General features: G+C 36.0%; 1 long non-coding RNA gene and 1 other non-coding gene across 6 annotated transcripts; one reads left to right on the top strand and one right to left on the bottom strand.

The window, feature by feature from the left end:
• Positions 1-4210: 4210 nt before the first annotated feature.
• Positions 4211-9090, top strand: LOC112710686 (uncharacterized). 5 transcript variants are annotated; one of them, XR_003156953.3, is made up of 5 exons: positions 4211-4370; positions 4703-4877; positions 6300-6427; positions 7960-8213; positions 8840-9090. It is a non-coding gene; the product is annotated as an uncharacterized lncRNA (long non-coding RNA). The 5 variants fall into 5 exon arrangements; XR_003156952.3 differs by having other exon boundaries at positions 4223-4370; positions 8853-9090; XR_011865561.1 differs by lacking the exon at positions 7960-8213 and having other exon boundaries at positions 4223-4370; positions 4728-4877.
• A 5368-nt stretch (positions 9091-14458) lies between these two features.
• On the bottom strand, positions 14459-14562 carry LOC112713164 (small nucleolar RNA R71). The gene has a single exon (XR_003158138.1). It is a non-coding gene; the product is annotated as a small nucleolar RNA R71 (small nucleolar RNA).
• Between the last annotated feature and the right edge of the window lie 2743 nt (positions 14563-17305).

Raw genomic sequence — 17305 nt, 5'->3', positions numbered from 1 at the left:
GGATGATCGAAAGATGTGAGTACAATAGTAAAAAGTTCTATTTATACTAAACTAGTTACTAGGGTTACAGAAATAAGTAAATGATACAGAAATCCACTTCCGGGCCCACTTTGTGTGTGCTTGGGCTGAGCATTGAAGCTTTCACGTGTAGAGGCCTTCTTTGGAGTTAAACACTAGTTTGTAACTTGTTTCTGGCATTTGACTCTAGCTTGCAACTTGTTTCTGGCATTTAACGCCAGAATAGGGCAGAAAGCTGGCATTGAACACCAATTTGCGTTGTCTAAACTTGAGCAAAGTATGAACTATTATATATTTCTAAAAATCCCTGGATGTCTAATTCCCAAGGCAATTGATATCACGTCATTTGGACTTCTGTAGCTCAAAAAAATCCATTTCGAGTGCAGGGAGGTCAGAATCCAACAGCATCTGCAGTCCTTTGTCAGCCTCTGAATCAGATTTTTGCTCAGGTCCCTCAATTTTAGCCAAAAAATACTTGAAATTACAGAAAAACACACAAACTCATAGTAAAATCTAGAAATGTGAATTTTGCTTAAAAACTAATAAAAATATACTAAAAACTGACTAAATCATACTAAAAACTATGTAAAAATAATGGCAAAAAGCGTATAAATTATCCGCTAATCACAATACCAAACTTAAATTGTTTCTTGTCCCCAAGCAACTAAAAAGAAAATAGGATAAAAAGAAGAGAATATACAATGAATCTCACAATATCAATGAAACTTAGTCCCAATTAGATGAGCGGGGCTAGTAGCTTTTTGCTTCTGAACACTTTTGGCATGTCACTTTATCCTTTGAAATTCAGAATGATTGGCATCTATAGGAACTCAAAATTTTAGATAGTGTTATTGATTCTCCTAGTTCAGTATGTTGATTCTTGAACACAACTACTTTATGAGTCTTGGCCGTGGCCCTAAGCACTTTATTTTCCAGTATTACCACCGGATACATAAATGCCATAGACACATAACTGGGTGAACCTTTTCAGATTGTGACTTAGCTTTGCTAAAGTTCGCCAATTAGAGGTGTCCAGAGTTCTTAAGCACGCTCTTTTTGCTTTGGATCACGACTTTAACCACTCAGTCTCAAGCTTTTAACTTGGACCTTTATGACACAAGCACATGGTTAGGGACAGCTTGATTAGCCGCTTAGGCCTGGATTTTATTTCTTTGGGCCCTCCTATCGATTAATGCTCAAAGCCTTGGATCCTATTTACCCTTGCCTTTTGGTTTAAAGGGCTATTGGCTTTTTCTACTTGCTTTTTCTTTTGCTTTTTCTTTTTCTTTTTTTTTCGCCATTTTTTCATTGCTTTTTCTTGCTTCAAGAATCAATTTCATGATTTTTTAGATTATCAATAACATTTCTCTTTGTTCATCATTCTTTCAAGAGCCAACAATTTTAACATTCATAGACTTCACTATCAAAAATATGCACTGTTCAAGCATTCATTCAGAAAACAAAAAGTATTGCCACCACATCAAAATAATTAAACTAATTTCAAGATAAAATTTGAAATCTAAGTACTTCTTGTTCTTTTGTAATTAGGCACATTTTTCATTTAAGAGAGGTGAAGGATTCATGGAATTATTCATAACTTTAAGACATAGACACTAGACGCTAATGATCATGTAATGAAGACACAAACATAGATGACACAATAAGCATAAAAATCGAAAAACAGAAAAATAAGAACAAGGAAACCAAAGAACAGGTCCACCTTAGTGATGGCGGCTAGTTCCTCCTCTTGAAGGTCCAATGGAACGCCTAAACTCCTCTATGTCTTTTCCTTGCCTTTGTTGCTCCTCCCTCATAGCTCTTTGATCTTCTTTAATCTCATGGAGAATGATGGAGTACTTTTAGTGCTCCATCCTTAGTGCTTTAGGTGCTCCTATCCTCAGTAGCTCCCAATAGTTGTGTAGAGGACAATGTATCCCTTGAGGCATCTTAGGGATTTTTTTATGAGGGAATTTCTCATGCTCTTGTTGAGGTCCATGAGTGGGCTCTCTTGTTTGCTCCATCCTCTTTTTAGTGATGGGCTTGTCCTCTTCAATGAGGATGTCTTCCTCTATGACAATTCCAGCTGAATTGCATAAGGATCACCTTTTTCTTAGCCACAACTTCATAGAAGTGGTCTTGATGGACCTTTGAGATGAATCTCTCCATCTCCCATGACTCGGAGGTGGAAGCTTTTGACTTCCCTTTCCTCTTTCTAGAGGTTTCTCCGGCCTTTGGTGCCATAAGTGGTTATGGAAAAACAAAAAGCAACACTTTTACCACACCAAACTTAAAAGGTTTACTCATCCTCGAGCAAAAGAAGAAAGAAAGAAGGGGAAAAAGAAGAGAATAGAGGAGATGGATGGAGAGAGTGAATTCGGCCAAGGGGGTATAAGGTGTTTGTGATGTGTGAAAATGAAGGAGTGAAGAGGGGTATTTATAGGGAAAGGGAGGGAGAGTGGCCTAATGGAATTGGGTGGGTTTAGGAGGAAAAATGTTTGAATTTTAAAGTGAGGTAGGTGGGATTTTTAGGGAAGAGGTATGGAGGTGATTGGTGAAGAGAATATAGGGAAGAGGATATGATTTGATTGGTGAGTGGGAGAGAGAGACGGCGGGGTAGGTGGGGATCCTGTGGGGTCCACAGATCCTGAGGGGTCAAGGATTTCTCATCCCTGCTCTAATTAGGTGTGTAAACGCCCTTAGTGTGCAATCCTGGCGTTTAACGCCAGACTGCTGCTTGTTTCTAGCGTTAAATGCCAGCTTTTATTCCTTTCCTGGTGTTAAACGCCAGGCTACAACCTGTTTCTGGCGTTTAACGCCAGCTTGTTGCTTCTTTATGGCGTTTAACGCCAGTCTGGTGCTTCTTTCTGGCGTTTAACGCCCAGAATGGTGCCAGACTGGGCGTTAAACGCCCATTCTGCTACCATTACTGGCGTTTAAATGCCAGTAAGTTTCTCCTCCAGGGTGTACTATTTTTGATGCTGTTTTCGATTTTTCTTTAATTTTTGCAGTTATTTTTGTGATTCCACATGATCATCAACCTAAAAAAAAGAAAATAACATAGAAAAAATAAATTTGGATTGCCTCCCAATAAGCGCTTCTTTAATGTCAATAGCTTGACAGTGAGCTCTCATGGAGCTTCACATATGTTCAGAGCATTGTTGGGGCCTCCCAATACCAAACTTAGAGTTTGAATGTGGGGGTTCAACACCAAACTTAGAGTTTGGTTGTGGCCTCCCAATACCAAACTTAGAGTTTGACTGTGGGGGCTTTGTTTGACTCTGCATTGAGAGAAACTTTTCTTGCTTCCTCTCCATGGTTATAGAGGGAGATCTTTGAGTTTTAAACACAAGGTAGTCCTCATTCAATTGAAGGATCAACTCTCCTCTGTCCACATCAATCACAGCTTTTGCTGTGGCTAGGAAGGGTCTTCCAAGGATGATGGATTCATCCTCATCCTTTCCAGTGTCTAGGATTATGAAATCAGCAGGGATGTAAAGGCCTTTGACCTTTACTAGCACGTCCTCTACCTGTGCATAAGCCTTTTTCATGGATTTGTCTGCCATATCTAATGAGATTCTTGCAGCTTGAACCTCAAAAATTCCCAGTTTCTCCATTACAGAGAGTGGCATGAGGTTTATGCCTGACCCCAGGTCACACAGAGCCTTCTCAAAGGTCATGGTGCCTATGGTAAAAGGTATTAAGAACCTTCCGGGATCCTCTTTCTTTTGAGGTAATGTATGCCTAATCAAGTTATTCAGTTTATTGGTGAGCAAGGGGGTTCATCCTCCCAAGTCTCATTACCAAATAACTTGGCATTCAGGTTCATGATTGCTCCAAGGTACTTAACAACTTGCTTTTCAGTAATATCTTCATCCTCTTCAGAGGAGGAATACTCGTCAGAGCTCATGAATGTCAGAAGTAGGTTCAATCACTACAAGAAAAATACCCATTCAGCCACACTTTTTTTAGGCTACATTTGAAAAGCGTAGCCTATTCATAGAATAGGCTACGCTTTTTCCCGTGTTGCCTTTTTATAAGAGAAAAGGATACACAAATGCGGCATCATTTAAAAAGCGTAGCCTTAGGTATTATAGAAATCACTTATAAAGCGTAGCCGTAGGTTGATATCTATAGGTTCACTTTTCGTATCAAAGGAGACGCTTTTAAAGGGTAACCTATTTGTTAAGTTTTGGGTGCATTTTAAAAGTGATGCCATCGCTTGCACTGATTGAAGCTGTGCCGCCCTCACCATCATCGCTGTGCAGCCCTCACCATCGTTGCTGCGCCGCTCTCACCATCGTCATCTCCGTGCTTCTCATCATCGTCTTTGCTGTGCTCACATCATTGAATAGGTATGTATTGATTTCTATTTGCTTCTGAAATTGATCAGTGGCTTAGGGTTCCTATTTTAGGGGTTTTAATCTCTCAAAATATGGGTTTGTGAACTGTAATTTGATAACATGCATGCTGTTGTTGATGAAGATGTGTGGTATTTTAGGGTTTGTGAACTGTGATTTAATATATAGCTTGTCTATTTTCTCTGTATTTTTGTTTCTGAGACTGAATCCAAATGCAGCGTTAATAAGCTTTTGTTTCTGTGATTTCTCAATGAATAAGTTGGCTTCCGTTTTTCTGTTTTTAGCTTCCTATTTTTAGCTTCCTGTTTTTAACAGAGTTCTTGCAGTTTGAACGGTTTCTTGGTTAGCCAGAAACAGAACTGGTGTGAAGAATGTAAAGAATGAAAGAAGACAAGGAGTAGAGAAGTAGAAGACGAAGAAGAAAGGTGAGCTGAATGAGCTATAACATTTGCACTCATTGACTCCATTGACGCCACCGCAGCAAGTAATCCGTTGTAGCAGGTAACTCTTATGCGCATTCTCTTTTTCTTTTTTCTGTAGCCTATGATTGGATTCAACAATGGAGCTTCTCTTTATATTATTTCACTTTTGCGATTACGTTTCTCTGTGTTTGAACTTTGAAGTGAAAGTGCAAAATCTCTTTAGGACTCGCTATTCAAATTTATAATGTGTTTCATTGCTTGCTTCAGTGTGTAATTTCATGATTTAACTTTTTTCTATATTCAATAGGTGAACGGTGAGCATTTAGGACCAGAATGATTGAATGTTGGTTGTTGATTAATAAATTACTGTTTGAATTTGCATTGTAATAAATAATTGAGTTCATATTTAAACAGCCTAATTACAGAATATTAGGCTTTAATGAAGCTTTTTCGCCAATGAGGTTTTCTTTTCTATGATTTATGAGGAAAGTTCATTTTGAAAATTAAGCTTATTTTGTTTGGTACACAAGTTAATAATAGATTTACTTGGGATTTGATTACTCATCCATTTGGTCAGTTAATTTGTTGCATTTCATTCTAATTTTTGAAATGGCGAAAATATGCACGTGCTGCATTCTATGATTCTCTGCACTATGTACTTATTTCTTCTTGTTTTCCAGTTGAATCAAAGTATTTTCTGGAAAGTTTTCTCTGCTTTCATCATAATTCATAGCTGTGGGTTTAGTGTTGGTCTTTGATTGTTGGAGCATTTTGAGGACTTGCTCATTGAAGAAGCAAATTGATGCTGAAGCTCATGCTGTTCATGTTTGACTTGCAGAGCTTAGTTTGGTTGCTTCCTTCAAAAGGCATGTGACGTGAGCACAAGTTTAAATAAATACATAGTGATGAAATTGAAAACTCATTAAAATAATAATAAGGTTTATATAATATGGACCTGTAAGTGTAACAAGTGGCTTGATTCCTGCATGTTCAGCTAGTGCCTTTTATGCACTGATCTTGACTCATATGAAATAGCAAGCATCTCTCTATAAGATTCTGAACCTGCATTATCATTATTTTCCATGCATGTCAATATAAAATAACTAGTACTAAATTAGAACCAATGTCCAAAATGTAAAGAAATTAAAGTATGAGTGAAAAAAACTAGTTATAATAGTTAGAGTAATTATCTATTATTAGAAACTACTTTTTGTTATTTTTGTTAACTTGAGGAGTATATATAAATAGCTCTTCTATATACTTGTGTGATAGATAACAATGAATATCCAATACAGTTTTCTAATATTTTCTTTTTCATAATCTTTTCCTTTCTGTCAAATATTTGAATTCTTTCTCATGAGTTCAAATTCTGTTCTTAGCTCAAACACTATCAGTTACTTTTAGAATTTCATGTTAGTGATATCAGAATTACATGATTATGAGTTCAAGTTTTTCCATATTATTTAATTAATTAATGAATTTGTGCGTGATTTCTTTTTAGGAAAGGGAGATTTAATAACATGTTCTAAGCAAAAGAATTCAGAGTTATTTCACGCGGTTCTTGGAGGCTTAGGACAATTTGGAGTTATAACAAGAGCAAGAATTTCTCTTCACCCAGCACCCACAAAGGTACGTTTCATTTTAAAAAATATAAAAAAATAATTTATTTTTAATTTTATATTTTTTAAATTAAGATTTAAAACTTAAATTTTAACATATATTTTATACTGATCATTAATCTTAGTGGCTGATTTTAGTGACTTAACATAATCGTATCAATTTATAATGCTATTTTATACAAAGATATCAACATGAGAGTATTCAATGTATAATACTATTTGGGTTCAAATTTAAATATGGTGGTGACTTTTACACCAAGCAATGCAAAAGGAAAAACACTATTCGCCTAATTAATTTTTATTCAAAAAAAAAATGTCGGTGTGGAAGCTATAGTTCCAGCAGCTTCAATGTATATTATGATGATAGTGGAAAAAGAAAATTATCATGTGCTCGTTATTGGAATATGAAATTATATCCTCTTTCTGTAGAGCAAATAAAGAAGTTTTAAATTAAAATAATTATTTTAAGTAAAATATGATCATTTTTATTTTACGATAATAATATTAATAGTAGTTTCTAAAACTAAAAAACCGGGTGTTGTAATTTAAATTTAATCATTATAATTAATGTATTAATTCTAGTGTATGTAAAACAATTTATGCACATGTATAAGATATTAAAATTATAATCTTCTAACTAAGCTGCACGAACTCGGGTAGGTTAATGATGATTATTGTGGGTCACCTTGTTCTTCATAATATTAGTACTAATATATTATAATAATAATTTAATTATTCTGTTTGTCTTCAATTAGTTGTTTCTGAATTGTGACTTCAACTCTTTAGAATATTTTATCACTTGAGAAATTATACTATGTTATAGTTGATGTTCTGAAGAAAAAACTAGAGTATAGACTCTATTTGATTTGTGCATTACTTCAAAACTTCTTGATTTTTTCTATTTTGGATTCTTCTTCCTTTTTTCTTGTGAGATTCATGCTTTAGATTTGAATTTTGGGCTGTTATCAGATTGCTTGAGAATAGATACTCTACAAATTAAAATTTTTTTAATCCAACTGTTTGATCATTTTCTTGTTCCAGATTTGAGCTACAATAGTCAATAGGTTATTGAATTTAGAATGATAAGTAATGTCATTCAAATAAGTTTAATAAATATCTCATAAAGTAATTTCACCTTCTTTAATTTCTCGTCTCTGGATGCCAATATTAATTACTTTTTCACCTTCATTTGGGCCTTACACACACACAATCCCATGCCATTTGTGGACTCCCTAATTGACCCCCTTTTCCGACGCCCATGAGTCACCCCTACCCTGCTGCTTCTATAGTTATAATTAACCCCTTCCCCTAATCTGCTTTTATAGGCAGAATTTTAATTCCACTTTACATCTATTCTATCCTTTTCTTTTTTGGTGCTCTCTCTATCATTTGGATTTGCTTCCTTTTGCTGCAATTCCTTTTGTATTTTATTTAATTTTCCCCCCTTAAAATTCTCCTTTTATTCTTGTTGCTTTTGGACATAAAATTATTATGAAAAACCCACTTGATCTGTTACACGAAATGACTTAAAAAAGCATGCAGAAATTTCTAAACTCAAGCAACAACACCAAGAGGAAGTCACATCTTTGAAGGCTGAACTTGGAGACATGAAAGCCAAACAGCAGCACCAAGAGGCTGACCTTCATGGATTGCGAAACATGATTAAGTTACTAGTTCAGCGATCTGAACCTGGAATGAGGCCGGAAGAAATTGAAGCTTTGTTACAAGATGCCCAACACTCTCCAATTGATGCAAATAGCGCTCATGGATCAACACATATTCCAAACATAAATATGGTATGACCAGTTTTTTTTTATTCCCTAATATTTGTTTATATATTGTTAATTGTTAATTAGGATTCTGAATATCTACTGTTAAATTTAAAATTTTTATTTGTTAGAACTTAGGAGGATGCCAAATTTTTTAATTTGAACTGAAATTGAAAAAGATGAAAGCTGTGATTTGGGCTTTTTGGTTTTGTTTTTTCGTTATGTAATTTTATTATTATTGTTATCAGGGTGGAAGTTGTAATTTTTCTGGTTTTTCTGATTTTTCTGGTTTTATTTTTTCATGCTATTATGCGCTGCTTGTCACTTGCACAATGTACTTGAGTTTCTGATTTTAGTTCCCATTTAGTATGAAGTCGTGTTACTCCGTTTTTTAGTTATGTCCTTTATGGTGATTTATAGTATTCCCTGAATATGATTGTTATTTTAAAGCAAAAGACTTTGGTTTATTTAATTATTTATTCAAACATAGTATGGTTTTGTTTCTTATTTTATGTTTTTGGTGAAATGAAAAGAAGAGTAGTTTCAATTATCCTATGCCGCTCGGATATTGTATATGTTATTAATATGTTAATAATTACTTTTTTCTTGTTGTACTTTTTCAAATTATAATAATTTTTTATATAATTATGCAGGATAATTCTGAAGATGCGAGTGAAGATTGAGATGCTGATCATGATGGTTTAGTGACAAAGATGGAAATTGAAAGATGTATGGTTGATGATGATATCTTTTATTAGAAGCTAAGATACATTTATATGATATAATATTTTGGTTTTTCCTAGTTTATTAGCAGTAAACTCTAAGTGCATTATATGAGTATACTTATTCTAGTTTGAGATGTATGAATACTCAAAATTATGATCATCCCAATATTTTTGTTTCATTGTATAATTATATTTTGTTTCAGTATAATTTTTATTATTTAAAGATTATTGTATAGTATTATTATATATGTATTCATTTTTATTTTATAATAATTAACTAATTTAATTAAAAATACAGGATTATATATATAATTATATTCTCAAATATTAGAGTTTAAATAAAAAAAATTGTTAGAAATTTCTGTTTATATATATATATATATATATATATATATATATATATATATATATATATATATATATATAAACAGAAATTTAAAAAAAAATGAGAGACAAAAGGCTACACTTATATAGAGTAGCTATAGGTATACTGTTTGCTACATTTATAAAGTGATGCTGTAGCCCTCAAAAGTGTAGCCTATTCTTCAGAATTACGGTAACTATTAGTGCTGAAAAGCGTAGCCTTAGGTCCTGAACAGCATCACTTAAAAAGCGTACCCTATTCTCAAAGGCCAGAAGCGTAGCCTTTGATACAGAAAAGCGTAGCCTTTGAGAATAGGCAACACTAGTATAGGCATCCCCTACAAAAGTGTCTTCGAAGCCTAAAAAATGTAGCCTTTTCCTAAGGCATCACTTTTTTTCGTTTTTGGCTACACTTTTCAAATGTACCTGAATGGGTGTTTTTCTTGTAGTGAATGAAATCTCTATGGTCTCTAGATGAGCCTTAGATTTAGTAGGTTCCTCAATTGGGAACTTCTTTTTGTCCAGAGGACGTCCCATGAGGTCTTCCTCATTGGGATTCACGTCCTCCTCCTCTTCTCTAGGTTTGGCCACACCAAGTAAGGTTATGGCCTTGCACTCTCTTTTTGGATTCTCTTCTGTATTACTTGGGAGAGTACTAGGAGAAGTTTCAGTGACTCTTTTACTCAGCTGGCCCACTTGTGCCTCCAAATTTCTAATGGAGGACCTTGTTTCATTCATGAAACTTAGAGTGGCCTAAGATAGATCAGAGACTATGTTTGCTAAGTTAGAGGGGCTTTGCTCAGAATTCTCTGTCTGTTGCTGAGAGGATGATGGAAAAGGCTTGCTATTACTAAACCTATTTCTTCCACCATTATTAAAGCCTTGCTGAGGCTTTTGTTGATCCTTCCATGAGAAATTTGGATGATTTCTCCATGAGGGATTATAGGTGTTTCCATAGGCTTCACCCATGTAATTCACCTCTGCCATTGCAGGGTTCTCAGGGTCATAAGCTTCTTCTTCAGAAGATGCTTCTTTAGTACTGTTGGATGCATTTTGCAAACCATTCAGACTCTGAGAAATCATATTAACTTGTCGATTCAACATTTTGTTCTGAGCCAATACGGCATTCAGAGCATCAATTTCAAGAACTCTCTTCCTCTGAGGCGTCCCATTACTCATAGGATTCTTTTCAGAGGTGTACATGAACTGGTTATTTGCAACCATTTCAATGAGTTCCTGAGCTTCTGCAGGTATTTTCTTCAGGTGAATAGATCCACCTGCTTAATGGTCCAATGACATCTTAGACAATTGATGAGCGGATAATTTATACGCTTTTTGGCATTGTTTTTAGGTAGTTTTTAGTAAGTTCAAGCTACTTTTAGGGATGTTTCCATTAGTTTTTATGTTAAATTCACATTTCTGGACTTTAATACGAGTTTGTGTGTTTTTCTATGATTTTAGGTAATTTCTGGCTGAAATTGAGGGACTTGAGCAAAACTCTGATAGGAGGCTGACAAAGGACTGCTGATGCTGTTGGAATCTGACCTCCCTGCACTCAAAATAAATTTTCTGGAGCTACAGAACTCCAAATGGCGCGATCTCAACGGCGTTGGAAAGTAGACATCCAGAGCTTTCCAGCAATATATAATAGTCCATACTTTATTCGGGAATTGTCGACGTAAAGTGGCGCTCAACGCCAAGTACATGCTGTTGTCTGGAGTTAAACGCCAGAAACACGTCACGACCCGGAGTTGAACGCCCAAAACACGTCATAACTCGGCGTTCAACTCCAATAAAAGCCTCAGATCGTGGATAGATCAAGCTCAGCCCAAACATACACCAAGTGGGCCCCGGAAGTGGATTTATGCATCAATTACTTACTCATGTAAACCCTAGTAGCTAGTCTAGTATAAATAGGTTAATTTACTATTGTATTAGACATCTTTTAATCACTTTAGATCTGAGGATCATCTCTGGACGCCTAGTCCTTAGACCAGGGGGGCTGGCCATTCGGCCATGCCTGAACCTTTCACTTATGTATTTTCAACGGTGGAGTTTCTACACACCATAGATTACGGGTGTGGAGCTCTGCTGTACCTCAAGTTTCAATACAATTACTATTATCTTCTATTCAATTCTCTTTTATTCTTATTCCAAGATATGCGTTGCACTTCAACTTGATGAATGTGATGATCCGTGACACTCATCATCATTCTCACCTATGAACGCACGTGACTGACAACCACTTCTGTTCTACCTTAGGCCGGGCGCATATCTCTTAGATTCCCCAACAGAATCTTCGTGGTATAAGCTAGATAGATGGCGGCATTCATGGGAATCCGGAAAGTCTAACCTTGTCTGTGGTATTCCGAGTAGGATTCCGGGAATCTGGAAAGTTTAACCTTGTCTGTGGTATTCCGAGTAAGATTCCGGTATTGAATGACTGTGACGAGCTTCAAACTCCTGAAGGCTGGGCGTCAGTGATAGACGCAAAAGAATCAAGGGATTCTATTCAACCTGATTGAGAACCGACAGATGATTAGCCGTGCTGTGACAGAGCATTTGGACCATTTTCACTGAGAGGATAGGATGTAGCCATTGTCAAGGGTGATGCCTCCAGACGATTAGCCATGCAGTGACAGTGCATAGGACCATTTTTCCGAGAGGATGAAAAGTAGCCATTGACGATGGTGATTCCCTACATACAGCTTGCCATGGAAAGGAGTAAGAAGGATTGGATGAATGTAATAAGAAAATAGAGATTCGAGAGGATTGTAGCATCTCCACACGCCTATCTGAAATCCCCACCATTAATTTACATAAGTATTTCTATCCTATTTTATTTTTTGTTTATTATTAATTTTCGAAATCCATAACCATTTAATCTGCCTAAATGAGATTTACAAGGTGACCATAGCTTGCTTCATACCAACAATCTCTGTGGGATCGACCCTTACTCACGTAAGGTTTATTACTTGCACGACCCAGTACACTTGCTGGTTAGTTGAACGAGATTGTGGAAAGAAAGTGCTGAGTTAATGTTTTTATGCACATGCCAAAGTGCCATTATTGTTGATCACAATTTCGTCCACCAAGTTTTTGGCGCCGTTGCCGGGGATTGTTCGAGTATAGACAACTGACGGTTCATCTTGTTGCTCCGATTAGGTAATTTTCTTTTCAAAAATCTTTTTCAAAATTTTTCTTTTCTTTTTCGTTTTTCAAACTTTATTTTCGAAAAATATAATAAAAATCCAAAAAAATTAATAAAATCATAAAAATAAAAAATATTTTGTGTTTCTTATTTGAGTCTTGAGTCAATTTTTAAGTTTGGTGTCAATTGCATGCTTTAAAAAAATTTTTCTTGTATTTTTCGAAAATTCCATGCATTCATAGTGTTCTTCATGATCTTCAAGTTGTTCTTGGTAAGTCTTCTTGTTTGATCTTGATGTTTTCTTGTTTTGTGTTGTTTGTTGTTTTTCATATGCATTTTTCGTTTGTTAGAGTCCATGCATTAAAGATTTCTAAGTTTGATGTCTTGCATGTTTTCTTTGCATCAAAAATTTTTCAAAATTATGTTCTTGATGTTCATCATGATCTTCAAAGTGTTCTTGGTGTTCATCTTGACATTCATAGTGTTCTTGCATGCATTCATTGTTTTGATCTAAAAATTTCATGCATTGAGTATTTTTGTTGTTTTTCTCTCTCATCAATAAAAATTTCAAAAATAAAAAAATATCTTTTCCTTACTTTTCTCCAAAATTTTGAAAATTTGAGTTGACCAAGTCAAAAATTTTTAAAATTAGTTGTTTCTTATGAGTCAAGTCAAATTTTCAATTTTAAAAAATCTTATCTTTTCAAAATCTTTTTCAAAAATCATATCTTTTTCATTTTTTTCCTTATTTCTGAAAATTAAAAAAAAATTATTTTTCAAAATCTTTTTCTTATCTTTATATCTAATTTTCGAAAACTAGCTAACAATTAATGTGAGTGGTTCAAAAAATTTGAAGTTTGTTACTTTCTTGTTAAGAAAGGTTCAATCTTTAAGTTTTAGAATCTTATCTTGTAGTTTCTTGTTAGTTAAGTCATTTTAAAAATTAAATCTTTCTCAAAATATCTTTTTCTTAAAAATCTTATCTTTTTATCTTATCTTCTTATCTTTTTATCTTATCTTTTTCAAAATTTGATTTCAAAATATCTTATCTAACTTATCTTCTTATCTTTTCAAATTTGATTTTAATATCTTTTTCAACTAACTCTTTGACTTTGTGTTTATCTTTTTCAAAACCACCTAACTACTTTTCCCTCTCTAATTTTCGAAAATACCTCTTTCTTTTTCAAAAATTCTCTTTAATTGTTTTAAATTTTAATTTTAATTGTATCTTATCTTTAATTTTCGAAAATTACTAACCCTTTTTTTAAAATTATTTTCGAATTCTATACCTCTTCTCTCTTATTCTATTTAATTATTTATTTACTAACACTTTTCTTCACCTCTCTTCATCTAAAAATCCGAACCCAATCTATCCCTTGTGTTTGGATTCTTCACTTTTCTTTCTTCTATCCCCTTCTTTTTCTACTAACATAAAGGAATCTCTATACTGTGACATAGAGGATTCCTCTTTCTTTTCTTGTTTTCTTCTCTTTCATATGAGCAGGAACAAGGAAAAAGACACTTTTGTTGAAGCTGATCCAGAACCTGAAAGGACTTTGAAGAGGAAACTAAGAGAAGCTAAATTACAACAATCCAGAAGTAACCTTTCAGAAAATTTCGAACAAGAGAAGGAGATGGCAGCCGAACCCAATAATGATAATGCAAGAAGGATGCTTAGTGACTTTACCAAGCCCACGTCCAAATTTGATGGAAGAAGCATCTCCATTCCTGCCATTGGAGCCAATAATTTTGAGCTTAAGCCTCAATTAGTTGCCTTAATGCAACAAAACTGCAAGTTCTATGGACTTCCATCTGAAGATCTATATCAGTTTTTAACTGAGTTCTTGTAGATTTGTGAGACTGTAAAGACGAATGGAGTAGATCCTGAAGTCTACAGACTCATGCTTTTCCATTTTGCAGTAAGAGACAGAGCTAGAATATGGTTGAATTCACAACCTAAGGATAGCCTGGACTCATGGGATAAGCTGGTCACGGCTTTCTTGGATAAATTCTTTCCTCCTCAAAAGCTGAGCAAGCTTAGAGTGGATGTTCAAACCTTCAAACAAAAAGATGGTGAATCCCTCTATGAAGCTTGGGAAAGATATAAGCAGTTGACCAAAAGGTGTCCATCTGACATGTTTTCAGAATGGACCATATTGGATATATTCTATTATGGTCTATCTGAATTTTCAAAAATGTCATTGGACCATTCTGCAGGTGGATCCATTCACCTAAAGAAAACGCCTGCAGAAGCTCAAGAACTAATTGACATGGTTGCAAATAATCAATTCATGTACACTTCTGAGAGGAATTCCATGAATAATGGGACGCCTCAGAGGAAGGGAGTTCTTGAAATTGATGCTCTGAATGCCATATTAGCTCAGAACAAAGTGTTGACTCAGCAAGTCAACATAATCTCTCAAAGTCTGAATGGATGGCAAAATACATCCAACAGTACTAAAGAGGCAGCTTCTGAAGAAGCTTATGATCCTGAGAACCCTGCAATAGCAGAGGTAAATTACATGGGTGAACCTTATGGAAACACCTATAATTCATCATGGAGAAATCATCCAAATTTCTCATGGAAGGATCAACAAAAGCCTCAACAAGGCTTTAACCAGGGTGGACGCAATTGGTTGAGCAATAGCAAGCCTTTTCCATCATCTTCTCAGCAACAGACAGAGAATTCTGAATAAAACACTTCTAATTTAGCCAATTTAGTCTCTGATCTGTCAAGGGCCACTTTCAATTTCATGAGTGAAACAAGATCCTCCATCAGAAATCTGGAGGCACAAGTGGGCCAGCTGAGTAAGAAAGTCATTGAAACTCCTCCCAGTATTCTCCCAAGCAATACAGAAGAGAATTCAAAAGGAGAGTGCAAGGCCATTGATTTAATCAATATGGCCGAATGCACAAGGGAGGAGGAGGACGAAAATCCTAGTGAGGAGGACCTCCTGGGACGTCTCTCAAGCAAGAGGGAGTTTCCTATTAAGGATCCAAAGGAATCTGAGGCTCAAATAGAGACCATAGAGATTCCATTAAATCTCCTTCTGCCATTCATGAGCTCTGAAGACTATTCTTCCTCTGAAGAGGATGAAGATGTGATTGGAGAGCAAGTTGCTCAATGTTTAGGAGCTATCATGAAGCTGAATGCCAAGTTGTTTGGTAATGAGACTGGGGAAAGTGAACCTCCCTTGCTCATTAGTGAACCAGATACCTGGATTCAGCAAATTTTACCTCAAAAGAAACAAGATCCTGGCAAATTCTTAATACCTTGTACCATAGGCACATTGACCTTTGAAAAAGCTCTATGTGATCTGGGGTCAGGGATAAATCTTATGCCACTCTCTGTAATGGAGAAGCTGGGAATCATTGAGGTACAACCTGCCTTGTTCTCATTACAATTGGCAGACAAGTCATTGAGACAAGCTTATGGAATAGTAGAGGACGTGTTAGTAAAGGTTGAAGGCCTTTACATCCCTGCTGATTTCATAATCTTAGACACTAGGAAGGAAGAGGATGAGTGTATCATCCTTGGAAGACCTTTCCTAGCCACAGCAGGAGCTGTGATAGATGTCAACAGAGGTGAATTAGTCCTTCAATTGAATGGGGACTACCTTGTGTTTAAGGCACAGGGCCATCCCTCTGTGATAAAGGAGAGTAAGCATGAAGAGCTTCTCTCAGTTCAGAGTCAAGAAGAGCCCCCACAGTCAAACTCTAAGTTTGGTGTTGGGAGGCCACAACCAAACTCTAAGTTTGGTGTTAAGACCCCATATCCAAACTCTAAGTTTGGTGTTGGGACTATACAACATTGACCTGATCACCTTTGTGGCTCCATGAAAGCACAATGTCAAGCTATTGACATTAAAGAAGCGCTTGTTGGGAGGCAACCCAATTTTATTTATCTAATTTTTATTTTATTTTATTTTATTGTTATTTTGTGTTTTATTAGGTACATGATCATGAGGAGTCACGAAAAAATCATAAAAAATTAAAAACAGAATAAAAAACAGCAGAAAAAATTCGCACCCTGAAGGAAAGGCAGACTGGCGTTCAACGCCAGTAAGGAGCATCTGGCTGGCGTTCAACGCCAGAATAGAGCATGAATCTGGCGCTGAATGCTAGAAACAAGCAAAATTCTGGCGTTTGAACGCCAGGAATGTGCCTTGAGAAAAGCTGGCGCTGAACGCCAGTAACAAGCATGGAACTGGTGTTCAACGCCAGAAACATGCTACACATGGGCGTTGAACGCCCAGAACATGCTTCACATGGGCATTAAACGCCCAGAACGTGCATCACCTCGTTGTTTAAACGCCAGAATGGTATGCAAAGGCATTTTACATGCCTATTTGGTGCAGGGATGTAATTCCTTGACACCTCAGGATCTGTGGACCCCACAGGATCACCTCAGGATCTGTGGACCCCACAGGATCACCTCAGGATCTGTGGACCCCACAGGATCCCCACCTAACATATTCCCACCTTATCTCCTAATCCTATTTCACTCTTCCCCATGTCACACTTCCCATCAACTTCAATCTCTCTTCCCAATTACCCCCTTCACCACTCACATCCATCCACTCTTCCCCAAAAACCCCACCTACCTTCAAAATTCAAAAACACTTTCCCACCCAAACCCACCCTAAATGGCCGAACCTACCCTCTCCCATTTTCCTATATATACCCTTCCATTCTACTTTATTTTCCCACAACACAAATCCCCTCTTCTCCACCTTGGCCGAAACACCATCTCTCCTTCTCCTCCATATTTTCTTCTTCTTCTTCCTCTCTTCTTTCTTCTATTGCTCGAGGGCGAGCAATATTTTAAGTTTAGTGTGGTCAAAGCATAATCTTTTTTGTTTTCCATTACCATCAATGGC

Source organism: Arachis hypogaea, chromosome 9 (genome assembly GCF_003086295.3).
Source record: "Arachis hypogaea cultivar Tifrunner chromosome 9, arahy.Tifrunner.gnm2.J5K5, whole genome shotgun sequence".
NCBI lineage: Eukaryota > Viridiplantae > Streptophyta > Magnoliopsida > Fabales > Fabaceae > Arachis > Arachis hypogaea.
The sequence above is the reverse complement of the archived record's forward strand: the minus strand, read 5'-3'. Positions and strand labels throughout refer to the sequence as shown.